The sequence below is a fragment of the Cyprinus carpio genome, chromosome B3, assembly GCF_018340385.1.
Source record: "Cyprinus carpio isolate SPL01 chromosome B3, ASM1834038v1, whole genome shotgun sequence".
NCBI classification, from domain to species: domain Eukaryota; kingdom Metazoa; phylum Chordata; class Actinopteri; order Cypriniformes; family Cyprinidae; genus Cyprinus; species Cyprinus carpio.
Window position 1 is genome coordinate 13114150 of NC_056599.1, and position 19693 is coordinate 13133842.

At 36.8% G+C, this 19693-nt stretch overlaps 1 pseudogene; it reads right to left on the minus strand.

The window, feature by feature from the left end:
• LOC109093734 overlaps window positions 1–19693 on the minus strand; it is an 82954-nt pseudogene that overhangs the window by 57805 nt on the left and 5456 nt on the right.

The window sequence follows — 19693 nt, forward strand, 5'->3', positions numbered from 1 at the left end:
ATGGAGCAGCAGTACTTACCACACATTTTACAAGATTATATGTTTGTCAGTGATGTTTCACTGTAGACATCGTTCAATGCCAAATTTGAAGACATCGCCCAACCCTATTTGTATTCTATATGTTGGACATAAAAATAAAATGGAATAAAATGGAATAGCTGTACAGCACACCAAAAATAGAAAAAGGGCATCTGTTTACTGAAGTTAGTAAATGAAACAAGTGCTTGCAAAGTAGACAGCTAAGTTAATCATAATGAAGCAATTCAGTTGTAGCCATGTGTCTGGTTTAGAAAGTGTGTCAAAATGGCTTCCTATTCTGTATATAGTGCATCCAAGGGAATCAGATTAACAACTCAGTGAAAGTGTGAGAGATCTGGAACAGCCAAACAGCATATGCTGTTGATTTCCATATGACTGGCAGCATTCATTATTAACTAGAGCAGTAAAGAGGAAAAGGTGGCCCACTCATACAGGGCTCACCTGTATCTCCTTCCTCACAGATGTTTACTGGATTCAGCTGCTCAGACTCGCTTCATGAGTGTCACTATTGGCCTGTGAACACAGTAGCAAGGAGTTACAAAGCCACTGCCAGAACCTATAAATGCAAAGTAAGATCTGGCAGCCAAGACAATGGTCTTCCCCAAAAACCTCCAAGAGCAGCTCAGGTACTGTTATGCAACAATGCTTCCTCTAAGAGTGACCCACACTGCACCACAGCTGAAACAATGCCTCTTCACCTCCTTTAGAACGAGAACGTAGAAAACAGGCAAGGAGAAAACAGATATCAGTCAGCTATTCTTTATGGAACTCACTCAGAAATCAATTGGGACCTTCATCTGAATCTACTGAGAGCCTGTGGAAAACCACCCTGCGCTTCTGGCACAGGCAGAAAGGCCACAAAAAAAAAAAAAAAATCAGTTGGGCAAACAATTCATCAAGCTGACCAGCGGCGGCTCTGATTAAGTAAGCCAAAGCAGACTGTTACACTAGGTGAGCCACTACGTGGATAATGTTCAGGGCTTATTTACAAGGAAATTATGCAAAAATGTGCCTGACAGATGGGACCATCAACTCTGGGAACTCTGAGAAGCCCCACTGAATTTTATTCTTCACTGTTTCTGTTTCTTTGCTTCTTTCTTCCTATATTATTCTAGGTTGGATAGGCCAGTGCAGGAACTCATTATTTTGTCTGATATATTGATTTGACAGGAATCAAGAAGAAAAAACTATTATTTTGTCAGACAAATTCTTTTTTAAAGGTTGATGGAACTATAAAATGTAGAAAAGGTCAACATGACAAAAGTTGACTAAGCAATTTAGTATTTAAATGAAAAATATTAAAATTGAAATAAAAATAAAATAAAAAAAACTTACAACTAACAAATTCATTGTTACTGAGAAGTAATAGATATTCTGTTGTAAAAGTTTCAAGTCTCCACAACAGTGATTAGTGTTCTCTTTAGTTTTAAAGTTTATAAGGTTATAAAACTTGTTTATGAGTTTATAAAACTTTCAGTTTACTCAAAAAAAACTGATACACAAGTTAGACTAAAGGAAGTTCTACATTAATTGTTAATGCTCAGCTTCACTTAAAATGTAAGCTTAATGAAGTTGAATTAACAAATAAAAAACATTGTGAATTTGAGTTTGTAGAAATTATGTTTAACAAAAGTGGAACTGGAATCCCCACAATTCTCATCCATATATGTAGGTCTCCCACTTTGAAATTCTCTCTTTTACTGAGAAAGAACCATGTCATAACACACTCCTCCTACTGCATTCATTCATCTTGCTGTGCCCGAGGCTCTAAAACAAATCAGCAAGAACAATACCAGCCAGAAATAATAAATGGGGGTAGAAAGCTTTGCTGAATTTGTGTCTGAGTGATTTAATTTCCTAAAACACGGGGTAGGGTGGTAAAGACATGGCCTGAGAGCAAAAGAGGATTACAATTTATTCTGGTGGGCTTAGTGGCCTAGGACCTCCCACCAGACCCCAGTTTCCCTCAGTAGTCAATTATGGAATAAATCTCTTTTTCAACTCTGTGTCTTGCCTTCATGTCCTTTCAGCCATGTTTCTATGTTAAAAAACCATGCCATTCTCTGAGACACTGCTGCATAATCTTCACTACTACGCTACCAAACTGGCTACCTGTGGACAGCAGTCTGGCAGCATATGGACCTCTGTGTGCAGTCAGACCCTTTTTGAGGATAAGAGTCTTTCAACCACCTCAGCCAATCTGCTTTTAATGCTCAAGAGTTTGAAGGGCAGGCTGTCTCACAGATTTTACATAAATCCCCAAGTAGGTTGGGCGCTGGGATTTATGGGTAGCCCTTGTTTCCTTTGTGACTAAAGGAATATTGTGGATTGCATCCATATTGTGGAAGGGTAAGCTCGGTTGACGCCATTTGCACATTGTAAAAAATGTTTGGAATTTTACTGAAAATAAAGACTGTAAAAATGCAACAGTTAAAAACCTGTTAATTGGTTAACTAAATTATCTTGTCATACACAGTGAAAAATTTTACATGGCCACATTATATGTAATTTTACTGTAAGATACTGCCAAATTTGTTTTTTGGAAGTAAACTTTAAAGATTACCACATAATTTACAATGAAGTAAGAAGACATTCCCAGAAGTTCTGTGTGACACATCACATAAGATTATATCTTTACAAATCTTTTTTTTCTTTTCAGACTTTTGTCAACATTACAGTCATTCAGGCATTTCAGGCATTTTGGGTTTCCTGTATATTTTATAACAACAATAAAAGATGGTGAGACAAAACAGGTTTTTACATTTATGTTTTACACAATTATTACAGTGCATAGTGTAAATGTTGATTATCACCAAAACTTGTCCCTTGTTTTTATTTAACATATAAATTAGGTAAAAAATAAATAAATAAATAAAAGTGCATTAGTTGAGCTGCAAAATGGTTAAAATATATATATTTTTTTTACTGTCATTTAGTGAGTCATTATTATGGCAACAATGTTGCAAAACTCACACAAAAAGCATGTTAACACAATATATTTATATCTTGTGACTATACTTTTTGGTTTAAAAAAAACTAAACAAACCAAAAATACTAAAAAATGACAACTACACAATAAAATTACTAAACTAGAAAAAAATAAAAGTATAAAATTAAAACGGATTCAAACTTACCAGTATGAATAAACTATAACAGTATCTCAGTGATACTAAAATAACACAGATTTTATCATAGATCATCCCCCTTTGCTTCCATTGTAAGTACCTCACTGAAACCCAGATTTTTAAAGAAAAAGGATGGAGAAGCCTATATATATATATATATATATATATATATATATATATATATATATATATATATATATATATATATATATATATATATATATATATATATATATATATAAATAGATGCTGTCCATTGAGCTAGGACTAAACCTGGGATATTCCTTTAAGATGTATTCCTGCACATCAACCTAAAGGTTTTATGGCCACTGCCGGCCCAAGGCTGCCAGAGCAAGATTACATTTGCCAATGTGAACGCAGACATCTATGGGCAATTGTCTGGCTTTCATCAGTCACCTACCGCACAAAGCCTTCAAAGTAGTCTGATTGTTCCTCTGTCTAATGGCTAAATATCAAATCATCAGTGATGCTGGGCACATTATCTCCTCTGTGAATGCCCTCAACAGCGTAGCGCTTGTATTCAGCCGATCTGAGCTCAGGAGGTGTCTCAGGCTGTGTGAGAGTTGATAAGGCTGTGTGGCCATCTGAATGACAGGATGACAAATATTGTCATCATCTTCAAATGAAGTGGCATTAAAGGCGGATGGGAAGGCGTGGAGGGTTTGGACAGCTGCCTGAGCGCGGATGAAACGGCGGATGTTTGTAGATGTGATGTGAGGGTACTTACTGGAGAGAGCCTTCTCGTAGTTCTTTCCCATGGCGATGAAATTCCGCAAACAGGGATTGAACTGTTCCATGATGTTCTGCAAGATAGGGAAAGATTTGTTTATAAGGCAGAATTGCAACATGTTAAGTGTGCATGAGTTATTGGAAGGCCTATATAAAATCCTATGTTTATACAAAAAAAAAAATAAATAAATAAAATAAAACAAAATAAATAAAACAAAACAATAAATGACAAACAATGTCAGCAGATACCACTTGGGGCTGGCTAAAGGCAACTCATAGCAGTTATTGCCTGCTTAAAAGACTAGATTATGCACAAATTTCCATGAAGGTTTAGCCTGGTTAGTACCTTCTAGTTAAGCTAGTTGACCGAGGAGCTTAACGCACAAAACATCTAAAACAACATATGAGGCAGCAGGGGCTGTGCATCTGTACACCCCAACATACCAGAGATCCTTCCATTTCCTCTTATGCAAAAACTGTCCACAGCATCATCCCTCGCTCACACCACCCATCATTCCATGTTGTGTTAAACAGAGTGTGATTATTCTTGTGGGAGGGAAGCAGACACTCATTCTGGGGGTGAGCAAAGAGCAATGACATTTTGTTTAGGGCTTTGAGGCTGTGTTTTAGAGGATGCAAGGAAGTAAAAGAGATAGAAAGTGAGCATATGTTAGGAGTTAATGAACATATTTTGCTCTGAAGTGCTAGTTTGTGGGCTTGTTAAACTGCCAGGATGTGTATACAGTGCGTTTTAAGGAAGGGCTGGGATGTCTGGTGTTTCTGAGAGGGCACATATGCAGGGAGGGCAAATTGTCTCGAAGCTCCGTTCCTAGCGCAACCAAAATAAACACTTTACCGCCTCGCCATGCTGTAATCCGTCAGTGATGCTCACTCGAGCGGGCATCTGTCATAGCACCCTGAGCACCATCCACTTATCCTTCAGGGCTTCCTCCAATTAGAGCAACCACAGTCTGCCAGGGCCTTAGGGTTAACAAAGGCCTGAAGCTGACAGCACAACACCACCGAACCCTGTTTTCGTCCTCCAAAATTCACCATGAGTAACTATATCCCATACAGCAGCCTTTAACACCTCACAGGAACCTTTCTACCATCCCTCCATAAACAACTCAAAAACAGTCCAAATCAAGCCGGTTTTTCACAGTAAACATCACTACTGGCCAGTCTCTAACCCTCGATCTCAATCCCTTTACTGGCACATATTACCATGTCACAGAATTACTTAATACCATAAACCCTATTATCAGTGTGTCAGTTTGTTTGTAGCATTAGTATCTAGCTATATCCACTGCATTAAAATCCAACACCAATTAACTTTAACACATATATTTAAAAATGGCTATGGCAGCTTCGTCTATGCATTTCTCGCTATTTTCTTCAACCAAAACAAGTCAACAGACACCCCCACCTTTTCTATAGTGCAAAGCTTTATGGGTAATATGAGGCCAAAAGACTGGTTGCAATTAAAAATGCATATTCTCCGAGTAGGCATTTCTTTTCTAGGCAAGTACTTACTTTGTGACAGTTAAAAAGTATGTTCTATATAGTATGAATGTGTGTAGTATTAACATAATCTAGATGTAGGCTACTACATTTGTCTTGTCATTATCATGGGATGTTAGCTGCATTGTTTCAAAGTGTTTATCGTATGCGCACTGTAAGTGTACTGTGCATGTACTGTTTTTCCCTCTTACAATATAGTAGGGAAGTATGTGATTTCAGAAACAACCAAAGTCCCCTTCAAGGATAGTTAGTCTATTATTTGCAATGCCTCCTGGCAGCTATTTTTGAGCATGCAAGACTCCTATCTGTTTGAATGGGAAATAACAAAATCTTAAAAAGGTGCTTGCCAAACTCAGATTTAAAATAGGGGTGCACGTTAAATATCGTCCGATAACTAATGCGCATCTCGTCAGTTAAGCCGGTTCTTTAATCAGCGGTAAATTCCATCATGTGCGTGATTTCATGTAGAGCAGCTGTTACTAAACAGAGCCGTTGTTAACTGACAAGCTACGCAAATCCAAGTTCATTATCAGCGTAGATTTGCGCAGCTTGTCAGTTAACAACGGCTCTGTGTAGCAACAGCTGCTCTATGTGAAATCACGCACCTGATGGAATTTACCGCTGATTAGAGAACCGGCTTTACTGACAAGTATTTATCGTGCACCCCTAATTTAAAAGCATATTTTATGTCAGTAACAATTTTATGCCTAAAACAATGTTTTCTCTTATACTCAAATAGCATTGAAGCAATTTATATTTTAATTTACATTAGAGTTGGTTCAGCCAATATGGTGTAATCAATACCATATATAGTACTAATATGGTACTAATCAAAAGACTTATAACTGGAAAACTGGAGAATCTAACAGTATCTGCAGGGATGCAATGACTTCACTAACTGCTAAATGGCTCTTTTATTCAGAAAGTACTGAAGGCACCTTTATTCAGTGTGTACTACCAATTCCAATACAAGTTGCACCCTGAAAAACCAAGTTCAATTCTCAGCTTGTGGTCCTTTCCGATCCTGTCCCACTCGCCCGCTCCCATTTCACTGCGTGTCTAATCTAACTACTTTCTCCTATTTAAATAAAGGCAACAGCAATTCCTTAAATACTACTTCAAGTTTACAAATTTGCAACTTAATGGATCTATGACATGGTAAGTGGCTAAGCATTAGGTGATTTAAACGTTAGGAACCAACTGGCACCCAAGTAGTTACAAAATAAGCAGTAGCTATCTTTGTCCCAATTTTAAAAAAGACCTCCGGAAAAGCTGGTGCTACCCAGCATTGAGCATCTTTAAGAATTTTAGGCAGGGAAGATGCTGCTCAATCAGTCAAGATACATAGAGGAGCCAAATACAGCCTGGAACATGCCAACAGATGGAGAAATACCAGGTCAAAACGCTCTCAGTTGCCTGGACTGGATGGCATTTTTGGGCGGACTTTATGTAGCAGATTTAGGTCAGGTATTAATAGCCATCAAACTACTTAAGGACTGGTTTGACAATTGTTTCACTCAATATTTCATCAATCCTTCAAAAACATCAATGTTTTCCATAATAAATTAAGTCTGAGAGCAAAACGAGCGCTGTTAGTTAGGGAATCTCTAGTACAGCGACAAGAGCTGTTCCCTAGGCTTCATTGTCTTGACGTCACAGGTCACCTTCCCGCTCCAGCCACACTCTCTGGGCAGCTCTAAAAGTGGGTCTGCACCTGACGGAGAGAAAGATGGAGAGTAGGCAGCAGTGCCTCAGCAAAATCAGTCACCCCAGGAGCTCCATTAGATGGAAAGAAAAAAAAGAGACGCACAGCAAGTAAAGGAAAAAAAAATACATATTCATTGATCAAAATATTAGCAAGGGTTTTTTGTTTGGGCTTCATTTGTCTCAATGCCAGCCTGCAGACTTTGGCACAAAAGCAAGACAAGGTATGAAATGTTCAGGAACGAGATGATATGTGGAGAGCATGCATTGACACTGAGGAGTACAGCTCTCTTCTCTAAAGGATGAAAGACCTCTCTCCATTTCAAGGGATTTTTCAGAAAATCTTTCTTTACCTACCCTCTGACTCTTTTCCTCTCCTTCCCTATTCCCCCAGAGACTCCTTTATAATGCCCTGTCAGCATACCTCATTAAAAAGACCCTGTCAACAACATCCTCATAACATGCGAGGGCAAGAAAGAGAGGAAGAGAGAGATAAGGTACAATGAAGAGAGGTAGAGATGTGAAGAGCTTGGTGCTACATGTGGGTGGTTTACATAACGGTTAGGCGAGACCAGGTCTGGACTCATATGGCACTCCAGCAATCAAGAGCAAAATTGGGTGACGCTGACGTGGGAATGATAGAACAGTAATGAACTGGGCTCTGTTCCAAAACCTAGCAAGCTGCCTACCTAGGTGGTATTTTAAGGCATCACGTATGAGTTCTCGATGCAAAAGTGGTCCCAAAACATAGGAAACAATGTTCTATTGACTTTAAAGGTGCCTCATTTTGGCCAAAACTGGAAGCACTGCATGTATCTTTCTCAGAGAAGGCAATCCCAGAATGCACTATACCTGCGTTAACATGCACCCGAACACTTTCATGCTCAATAGAACTACAGTAATAGTACATTACATTTACATTTAGCTTAGCAACGTCAAATACTATTCAAATCAGTAGTGTTCTTCTCGTCTGCTTTGTGTCAATGTACCGCATTCCACTTCAGCCACTTACAAGGTGCCATTTCAGGTAAAATGCTGCCTATGAAGACATCTGTCTATGCACGCAGCAGACAGAAAGACAGCTCACAGGAGAGAGCTGTAGTCAGCACTCCAGTGCCTACAAAAATTAGACAGTCTAACTCTCACACAAACACAAAACACCATTCAACATTAAAAATGTGCAATTTTCTGCTAATGTTAGTGTCACGTAAGCTTGGTGTAATTAGCTTGGTGTAATGCTAGCACCTTGAACTTGTGAATCACAAGTGAGGTCAGAGGGAGTGGGTGGGGCTTAGGTGGTTGCTTTTCTAAATTCTGTCAGTGTTGCTAATTTTATCATCCCAGTCCTCGTGTGCTACATCTGCCAGCCTAATTGCCAGAGCTAATTGGAATACGAGGCCAGCATACACTTTGTCTGAGAGCTTGGTTATTCCTGACTCTCTGTAAAGGGGACGTTTGCAACACTTTAGTGACAAGGCAAGAAAGCCATGGTAAAAACAGTGAGTGACTACTAGATAAATATGGTTAACACTGCAAATAAAGACAATTAAAGTTGATGCTAAGCTTTATACTGTGTGAAGTGTTAACAAGGTCAACCAAGCAAGTAAATATATATTTCATTTCCCCACAATGCTAGCTATAACACAAGCTGCAACACAGGGTCATTGAAACCTACATTTTTGTTAAACTATGAAAATGTCCCTATTGATACAATTTACTGTCGTTTTCAGTAAAACACTGAAAACATTTGTTCCTTTAAAATTATTTTGTCCAATTTATTGAACGATAATATGTTATGACCTCAAACTACTTTTACCATAGCGCATGATTTATAAACAAATTTGCATCACATAACCAGCTCCATTATTGTCTAAGTAAACTTGCTCAGTAGCTCACCTGGTGGTGCATTCTGATACAAGTTCTGTGAAATTTGTGTCACGTCACTTAATTAAAGAGATTAAAAACTTGTAGAAAACAAACTAAAATAGCACGGTTGCTTCAATAAAAGCATGTTGCCACATTCACTTTCATCTTCGCCATCTTCACGTTCTTCCAGTGAGCCTAAGTTGTTCAATTTAGATTTAGGTTGAGTCAAAACATCTACAACAGCTGGCTGTTTGAGCTGCCTTTGAGCCTTATATTTCTGAGGGGATTAAAGTAGACTTCATGAAAATTGTAACTGCATTTTTGGTAATTAAACTTTGATTGGTACACAAAATGTGTACAATCAAAGAATAGCAATGATGGCTCGAGTAACAGCTTTTTGGCTCACATGATGCAATCCACTGATGAAACATCAATTGCTGTGAATCCCTGGCCCATCATTTTGTTTCAATATTCCCAAACAACCTTCCTGTCATCATTAGGAAATGGAAAAAATATGAAGCTGCACCCAATGCATTCACTTATTTCCGAACAAATCCACATCATACACTACTTTCAGATTCAATCCTACAACCGTTTGATTACCGACCGAGGCAACCATTGCTCAGCCACCCAGCATTTATGGTGCTGTGGGGAACCCAATGTTGACTTAAATACCTGACATTAGCACTGACATGCCAGAAATAAAAGAAATAAAGTGTTAGCAATAAAAGGCTAAGGGAAAAATGTTACCTAAACACACTCCAAGAAGTGTTTAAGAGGAAACAGGGACGGGAAAAGTGACAAGACATTATTGCAGATGTGAATTATCTTCTTCTTGGGGCCTGGATCACGCAGTCTAGGTGTATTTTATGGTTATGACCACCTAATAATGCATTATCCCTACCATAAATCTACTTAGTTTGAAGCAAAACCAGTTTTGGTATCAAGAAGTTATTGAAAACAGACTGAAGATGAGTTTAAGTTCACTGAGGGGCTGTTCACACAGGAAATGTTCCTGCCTTCCATCTGTGCAATTTAAAATGGTAAACTAATTAAACTGTGCTTTACATTAAGGATAATTTTTCTAAGATCAAAAATTGTTGGTATGCAACTCGTTAAACACCAGCCATGTGTTTCTGGGGTTTTTTTAGGCTTAATAAATGTTTGACACTACAAATGTTCAGCAGCAACAACAGCTGGCCTTGCACTTGACAACATGCTGGCAGTGCTAATCTAATGCGGCAGAGGTCTGTGCATGGGCCCTCGGCAGACGGAGCACATGTTGTGTGCTATCAGAGAGGAATGTGTGGAAGATAGCAACTGTATCAGTCTAATGACTAGCGTACTGTTCTTTCCCCCCTCCATCAGACCCCTGTCTTAATCACATCAATGGGCCAAAAAGAGCAGGATCATCTCTTTCTCTCTCCCTCAGTGTTTCTGGGCAGGCTGCATGCAGGCTTATTTTCAATATGCAATACAAATCTCATCTGTTTCGATCCATAATTCAGGCTCAACAATGGCAAATCCTCCTAAACACAAGCCTGCCAATGTGAAAGAAAATCACTTAATAAGTGCAGTTTTTTTTTTTTTAAACATTGGTTGTTATATGTAGCACAGAAGTTTGGAAATGAAATGTCCGGTGTGTTGCGCTAAAAGATTAAAGCTCTATTAAGTTTTAAAATAATACCTACACTATACATAACTAATACTGCTAACAAAATCAAACAAGATAAAAATGATTTACTGACTGATGCTCTGAGAAGAGATCCAGGCAGATGAAGTTTTTCAGAAAATGTATTTTAGTAAAATATAATTTATCATAAGTATAAGTGATAATGGTCACAGATGATTAAATGTAAAATATGAAAAAAAAAAAAAAAAAAAAGATTAAAATTGGATACAATATCCGGTTTAAATATATATTCTGCTAAACATCTAGGTCAATTGGTTAAACATCTGAGTATAATAATCTTCAAGAACAAAAGAGATGAAGATCTTGAGAGTATGCAGAGAAGCCAATCTGGGGACCAATATATAAACTAGAGACTTACATCCTCTTACAGCAACATGGAATGTTTTTGTGTCTGATCAACAAATGTCAAACTGTTTTTAACCGTTATGTAATTTATACATGTTGTTAACATGCATTTCCCCTACCTAAGGTGAATTTAGTTCAGGGCTAGGCCACGTTGACCTGACCTATGATATGCAGCAGGTAGAAGTAAGATAAAAATAGAGACAATATTTGTGCAGAGAATAAGTTTCTAATATCCTGTCCGAACATCACTTAAGAATAACAAAATGTACTTTGTATATGTCAAATGAATGAAATGTACTACGTCAATGGAATATGAGTAGCTACAACTGGAATTAACTAGAATTATGAATATAAATGCATAATACTTGAGTAACTGAGTATATGAGTAACATAATACAATAATATGAATATAATGTAATGAAACCATAAAAGAATAAGTCATAATGAATATACAGGTGCATCTCAATAAATTAGAATGTTGTGGAAAAGTTAATTTATTTCAGTAATTCAACTCAAATTGTGAAACTCGTGTATTAAATACATTTAATGCACACAGACTGAAGTAGTTTAAGTCTTTGGTTCTTTTAATTGTGATGATTTTGGCTCACATTTAACAAAAACCTACCAATTCACTATCTTAACAAATTAGAATCCTTCATAAGACCAATAAAAAAAAATAAAAAAAAAACCTTTTTAGTGAATTGTTGGCCTTCTGTATGTTCATTTTCTGTACATGTACTCAATGCTTGGCAGGGGCTCCTTTTGCTTTAATTACTGCCTCAGTTCGGCGTGGCATGGAGGTGATCAGTTTGTGGCACTGCTGATGTGGTAGGGAAGCCCAGGTCTCTTTGACAGTGCCTTCAGCTCATCTGCATTTTTTGGTCTCTTGTTTCTCATTTTCCTCTTGACAATACTCCATAGATTCTCTATGGGTTCAGGTCTGGTGAGTTTGCTAGCCAGTCAAGCACACCAACACCATGGTCATTTAACCAACTTTTGGTGCTTTTGGCAGTGTGGGCAGGTGCCAAATCCTGCTGGAAAATGAAAGGAGCATCTTTAAAAAGCTGGCCAGCAGAAGGAAGCACGAAGTGCTCCAAAATTTCTTGGTAAACGGGTGCAGTTTTTGGTTTTCAAAAAACACAATGGACCAACACCAGCAGGTGACACTGCACCCAAATCATCACAGACTGTGGAAACTTAACACTGGACTTCAAGCAACTTGGGCTATGAGCTTCTCCACCCTTCCTCCAGACTCTAGGACCTTTTTTTCCGAATGAAATACAAAACTTGCTCTCATCTGAAAAGAGGACTTTGGACCCACTGGGCAACAGTCCAGTTCTTCTTCTCCTTAGCCCAGGTAAGACGCCTCTGATGTTGTCTGTGGTTCAGCAAATTCTTTGACACGTCTGTGTGTGGTGGCTCTTGATGCCTTGACCCCATCCTCAGTCCATTACTTGTGAAGTTCACTCAAATTCTTGAATCGATTTTGCTTGGCAATCCTCATAAGGCTGCGGTTCTCTCGGTTTGTTGTGCATCTTTTTCTTCCACACTTTTTCCTTCCACTCAACTTTCTGTTAACATGCTTGGATACAGCACTCTGTGAACAGCCAGCTTCTTTGGCAATGAATGTTTGCGGCTTACCCTCCTTGTGAAGGGTGACAATGATTGTCTTCTGCACAACTGTCAGATCAGCAGTCTTCCCCATGATTGTGTAGCCTAGTGAACCAAACTGAGAGACCATTTTAAAGGCTCAGGAAACCTTTGCAGGTGTTTTGAGTTGATTAGCTGATTGGCATGTCACCATATTCTAATTTGTTAAGATAGTGAATTGGTGTTTTTTTTTGTTAAATGTGAGCCAAAATCATCACAATTAAAAGAACCAAAGACTTAAACTACTTCAGTCTGTGTGTATTGAATTTATTTAATACACGAGATTCACAATTTGAGTTGAATTACTGAAATAAATGAACTTTTCCACGACATTCTAATTTATTGAGATGCACCTGTACTGTATGAATGAATATAGAAAAATAAGAAAACATAGCCATATTGGAAATTCTGATACACCACTGACTTAAACAACTGTCATTTTATCTTTTTTTTTTTAAAACCTGATAACTCAACACTGCAAGTACAATGCTGTACCAGACTACCAAGTAAGTTTACTGCATCACAAAAGCCGTACATATGGGATCTATGTTGTCCATATGATACAGGCAGTTTGGGAGGGGCATTCTGAAGGGCCACAGCCTAAAAGGGACACTGCACTGATACCACACTTGCTTGCAAGCCATTTGTAGGTGGTGCTAAGGAGAGGGATTCATGCTAAAAAGCATTTGATTGACTTAAATGTGTGCAAAATGAGCCCTAAAGGTTTTCAGGTTAGACACTAGCATACAGATAGCCTCAAAGTTCAGTCTCAAAACACAAAAATTTTAATTTTGTAAATGCATAAACAACAGCATGTGATTTACGGATGAAACACATGGAACAAACACTGAGCCAATTACTCATTAGCTAAGCGAAATTAATTTGTGACAAAACACTGCATCAAAACAGACCTCTGACCCATTTTGGGTCATGACCCATGAGTTGAGATAACTGTGATAATACAAGCACTGCAAGTTTATCTGCAAGTTATCCTTTAAAAAGACCCAATGGAGAACTATTTGACATGGTTAAAAAATGCACATCAGTCTATTTAATGATTGAAGAAGACACCAAATAAGAGTGCGTGCAAAGCACTAGTCACTCATCACTAGTTAAAGAACAACCACAGAAAATCCATGCAAGCTTCTCTTGCTGTCTTGTGCTCAAACTAAGCTTGAACTTTCTTATGAAACACACTATCATGCTAAACCCTTGAGTGGATGAAGGATCCTTAAAGATCCTCCTATTATGTTTAGGAATTCCCAGAATGCACTTCATGAGAAGCACCACTGGTCTGGCCACACTACAGAGCTTCTGGAGTCAATCCAAGGCCAGTGTTTAGACACACGAGACGACAATAAACTTTAATTCTGCATTATATTCAACATATAACAAACATCTGACTATCTGAGCAATTGGAATAGATGTAAAAACAAGACATTTAAAAAAAAAAAAGAAAAGTAATGTAATATGGGCAAGTTATTTATTTTTCATTGGCTCAAGTTAAAAAATATAGATGTGAATCATTACCCTACATTTTTTTAATTGGATGAATGATTTTTTTTTTCAGTGTACAGATTAAAAGTGACTGTATCAAATCACAGTGGCCTTCCTTTTACCATGGGTGAGAGCTGTTAGAAACAATGCAAAGCATGCGATAAAAGACAACCTTGCGTAGCTTCACGAACCTTGCATAGCAATTTTCACAGCATGATGATAGAAGATGGCATCAAATACTTTTGATTTCTTCACTTTTTGTTTGAGCTCATTTTGTGTTCTTTTTGTATTATTCATATACTATTATGTACAATATATAGTATTTATTACCATTTTGAATTCACTTTCATTTTTATATTTTCAGTTTTCTTTTACATTTTAGTTTTTTTTATCTATATTTATCTAACTTCTAATTTATTGTATGCATTTCAGTTTTATTTCAAGTAATATTTGTACTTCAACTTTTTTTTATCAGTTAGTTGCCAAGGTAACATTTCTAATTTTCATTTAAGATTTGAAGTTTAATTTTTGCTACATATATTTAAAAAAAATTAATATAAGATTTAAAAAAAAAAAAAACTAAAAACATAAAAATTAGATAATAAAACTTGAAAATGAGTGAAAATGGCAAAAAAAATTGGTTTTATTAAAAAGGGGGAAAGGGAAGAAAAAAACAGTTAGTGTGTCAAATTGAGTTAGTGTGTGTAAAATGTTTTTTTTTTTGTTTTGTTTTTTTTTTCAGGGAGTTTATTTTCTAAGTTCACAGTTCCCAAAGTGTCCATAATTGAAGAAACACTCAAACACTTTCAAAATTGAAAGCTGTTTAAGGATGTGAAGAACATAGAAGCATGACTAATTGGAGCAGTCCAGCAGTGCTTCAATAGCAATGATATTTAGCCCAATACCGATTTACTCTTAGTCCACTGAGACTTTTCCCTGTTTGTTGGTGCCATTTGAATCTGTAAGTGGTTCTGAGGTTAGGTCGAGGTGTCATGTTTTCACTTTCTCAGTGGCCACAGCACTAATGCTTGTGTACCTAAATTATAACCCCTTCAAACAGGCTCATCCAATCAGAATTTAGAGGCGGAATGAGACAAAGAACAAATCCTGCATGACTTATGCAGTGAATGTAACATTATGGAAGAAGAAAGAAAGAAAGCCTGTCATGGCAGACTACAACAAACAGCTTGGGCGATCGATACTGTGCCACTGGCTGAGATTACTGTGTATCTAGATTCAATTAGTCCAATTAAATGAAGCAGGTCTGAGAAAGGCAGAGGCATCTGAGCTGGACAGATGTGTCTTTGCTTCAGAACGTGGGTAATGCTGTTAGACAGCGCTTTCAACACATAACCTCCTGACCCTGTGATAACACTTCATATTCCTGCAGCTCACTGATGGTTTCCATGGAAACATCTGCGAGTGTTACTTCCTCTGCAGGTTACAGGCTGATTGATTTATTTTTGAGAACTTAATTAGGAGCTGACTCGGTGTCCCCTGATCATTAAACTACTCCATTCAATAAGCAGCATAGCTTCAGCAAAACAGTCTGGAGATTCTACCACATAAACTCCTTTTATGTTCTATGGGAGGAAATAAATCCCATTAAACATCACTGGATTGGAAAACATGAGGAGGTTACAGAAATTGATTATTTATTTATTTTTTTACAGAATACATACCCAATACATACACAATGACACACAAGTTTTATTTTTTAGTGCTTGGTGAAAATGTATGATAAAGTCACATATTTTGACAATATTATGAATCTGTTGCACAAGAGGTTTGAATAAGATTTGAAAAAATATGGTAAAATGTGTTTTTTTTTTTTTTTTGCTGCTCAGACTTTAAAAAAAAAAACTCAACTGCAATATATCTGCACTCTAAAAAAATGCTGGTTTAAAAACAACCCTACTTGGTATATTTGGCAACCCGGCACTGGGTAAATATTGGACTGAAAACATGCTAGAACATTTTTACCCAACATGCTGGGTTGTTTTATTTAAGTCAATTATTGTTTAAAAATGATTCTACTGCTGCCTTAAAATGGGCTGGAAATTAAAAAAAAAAAAAAGAAAGAAAGAAAAAAAAAAAAAAAAAAAAAAAAATCACACACATAATTACTAGAGGCAACAGCTATAATCAAAAAACGAACATTCATATTATTAAGCAAGAACACATGGGCAAAATACAAGACAAAGTGAATACAGCATTCAACCATTTATATCCAAAAGGTGAACGTGGAGGTATAATTGCATTTACACACTTCACACTATAAGTGACCAGCAGTGTCCTCTTCCCCCTCAACCTTCTGAAACAGAAAGACAACCTCCACTTTCATCTGCACAAAACAAGAGCAGATTGTTCACAAGAGAGTCCTCCTTGAGTTCTTGAGGTTAAAGTTGACCTCTTCAGAGAGATCTAATACAGTTTGCCCCATTTGTCACAGCAGGACTGACCCCTGTGACCCAGACATAATGAAAACGTGCTCCTATAGGAAAAGACTCATTTGAGGGCCATTCGCTCCATTACGGTCAAGCAGTAAAAAGGTTAGAAATAAATGTAGCATTACTCCGTGCTAATCCCATTTCGTATGCCTACGTGCATCTAACCAACCGCTGGTAAATTAGTGCTAGAATCAAAAGCAGAGGAGGTTCCTTTCGGCCGACTCCGTGACCTGCCGCCCGCACCTCCTCCTGAATAATTACAGGCCCACATCTCCACACAGCAATTACAGACCATTTCCACAAGGATCAGGAAGCTCTCTTTCTCTCACCCACACTCCTCCTCCCAAATCTTGCTCCCACATTCATCTGTTCTTTCAAAGGCCAGTCCTGAGATCTCATTCTCTTCTCAATTTTAATAGATACTATAGACACTAAGCCATTCTGACCTTTCCAAAAATAATTTTTATAGATCTTTCCACATGTTTGGGACTTTCTTCAACTATGGGAACTTATATGACTTGAGGGTTGATTTTATTTAAACTAACAGGGTTCTTTTTTTTTTTTTTTTTGTCATGTCTCAATCACTTAGTTTTGATGCTTTTGAAATGTACAATGTACAGTACACTATTATTTAAAAGTTTAGGCTCAGATTTTTTTTTTATCTGTTTGTTTTGAAAGAAGTCTCTTACAAGGTCTGCATTTATTTAATAAAAAATACAGTAAAACCAGTAATACATTACAATTTTAAATAAATGTTTTCAATACAAATAATTTAATCCTGTGATGAATTTTGCTGAATTTTCAGCATCTTTTCTCCAGAATTCAGTGTAACACAATCCTTCAATAAACATTTTTTTTATTACTATCAAAGTAGAAATCAGCTGTGCTGCTTAATGTTTGTCAACCACAATAATTTGTGTAATATTGAACAGATCCTAAATTTCAATACAATACAATTCAATAAAATTTCCAATACATTCGTTCTTGACAGTTAAAAAAATGAAAGGAAAATGGCAAAAATGACGATTCATCTGTGCTGGAGATATATACCCTGTTGGACATTGTTAGCAGACAAACGTTTTAGTTTGTTACAGAAACACTCAATTAATGAATATGCTAAACCAAGCTATCCCACGTTCCATATGCATGAAGCGTTCACCTTAGCTAACCTCATCAGGGTTAATGTGTTGACTCATTATGCAATAAATCCAAAGCGCATCATTGCTAATGGTAAAAAAGGTGTGCATTTCGTGAGCGCTCTGCAACATTACTTGTGAGCTCTGAGTATTAGAGATAGAGAGCTCTTTGAAGAGAGAGCTCAGACAAGATGTGGCAACGGCTCAGAGCCATCCACCCCCGGACCGAGAGGAGAGTGGGTGTGCGGAGTGAATCCATCTCTTATAAAACCCATTCCCTTTCAAATGACTGTCGGGAAACCTACGATAAATGCAATCTCTTGAGGCCTAGGGACTTCTGACACAGCGACAAAAACTATATCTTTGTCGAGATCACAAAGGCGACCGGTGAAAGTTGTTTTACACTTATTAAATATATTGCGAGTGATTGTAAGGTCGAGAGATCTGTTAACTTGTCAGAGAAGTAACTGCAAACGTATCGATTGTTTAAGTGTCAAAGGGCCGTGGGAATTTCATAGGACTCCTTAAAAGCTTGGGAGGGAGTAAGCATCAGCCATATTTTACACTACAAAAGCACATCTCTTGTTTACTTAACAATTACAAGGGAAAAACTCTCTTGCTCTCTTTCTTAGAGGTTTATATTTGGTTAAAGAACTGCAAAGAGGGGAATTGTAATGTTATGACACAAATAAAATAATTTTTTGTTATTATTTACTCACACGCATGTTGTTCCAAACTTACAAGCTATTGTTTTTCAATGGAACATAAAAGTACTGCTTAAAGATTCTTAAAAATTATTTTATTCCATACAACAGTGTGTAATGATCAACTGTTAAGCCCCACAAATGACAAGAAAGCATCATAATATAACCAAAATGATTTAACCATATTCAGCATATTGTAAAAACAGCATAGCTTTGAGGATACATAATGAGAAATGGTGAAAATTATGGAAACTTAGACCTATAACACCCATGATTTCGAGTCAAAAAGTATCGTAAATAATGTAGGGTACAACGGGGCTAAAGGTGCCTTTGATATTTGATATCTAGAAAAAAAAAATAAAAAACGTGGCGTAGCACTTTCCAAAACATTCGCTTTTCAAGATGCATGTATATATTTGTCTGATCCTTGACACGATTGTGCACAGTAGCGCAAAGTTCATTCTTTGCTTACTTGATCTAATATTTTATGCTTTTTGAAATGTTGTAGATCTAAGTAGCAAATGACTAAAATATATGCACTAAAATCGCTAAAATTAATGCATATATTTTGAGACAAAGGTCTTCTCAACAATTTTCAGTTTTGTTTCAGATAATTAAACCAACAGTTTTTAAATAATGAAAGAATATGTAAAAGTATGGTATTTGGGGTAAAAAGCGCCCCTGCTGTTGAGGTTAAAGGGGCACAGTATTTAACATGATAATTAATAGATGGCTGACTTTTCCATTTGTTGACAAGATATGGTTAGATTAAGATAGTAAATATCATATATTATGTTGAATGTCCATATTAGAGATAAACACCATGTTTAAAATGAAACCATCATATTTAAAAACATGATATTAATCATATCATATAATATAATTTGTTGTTACTACTGTAAATATATATTCAATTATTATTGGATCTCCTTCAATGTTTTCAGAATCTTTACCTATTAAAATTATTTTGTTTCTGTATTTTAAAATATATTTTTATATTAACATTTTAATGACAGAATATTTATTGCACAAAAATTAATGATTTATTTGTCAAAATAAGCAGAAAACAGTACAAGCTTTGCTAAAGTGATTGTTTTGAACAAGTATTAACTTCGACATTTATTAAAAAAAATAAAAATAATTTTAGCTGATTTATTTATGTCAATACCATGTGCCTTTTAGGCTGGCATGCCCTTGCCACCTTATACATTTA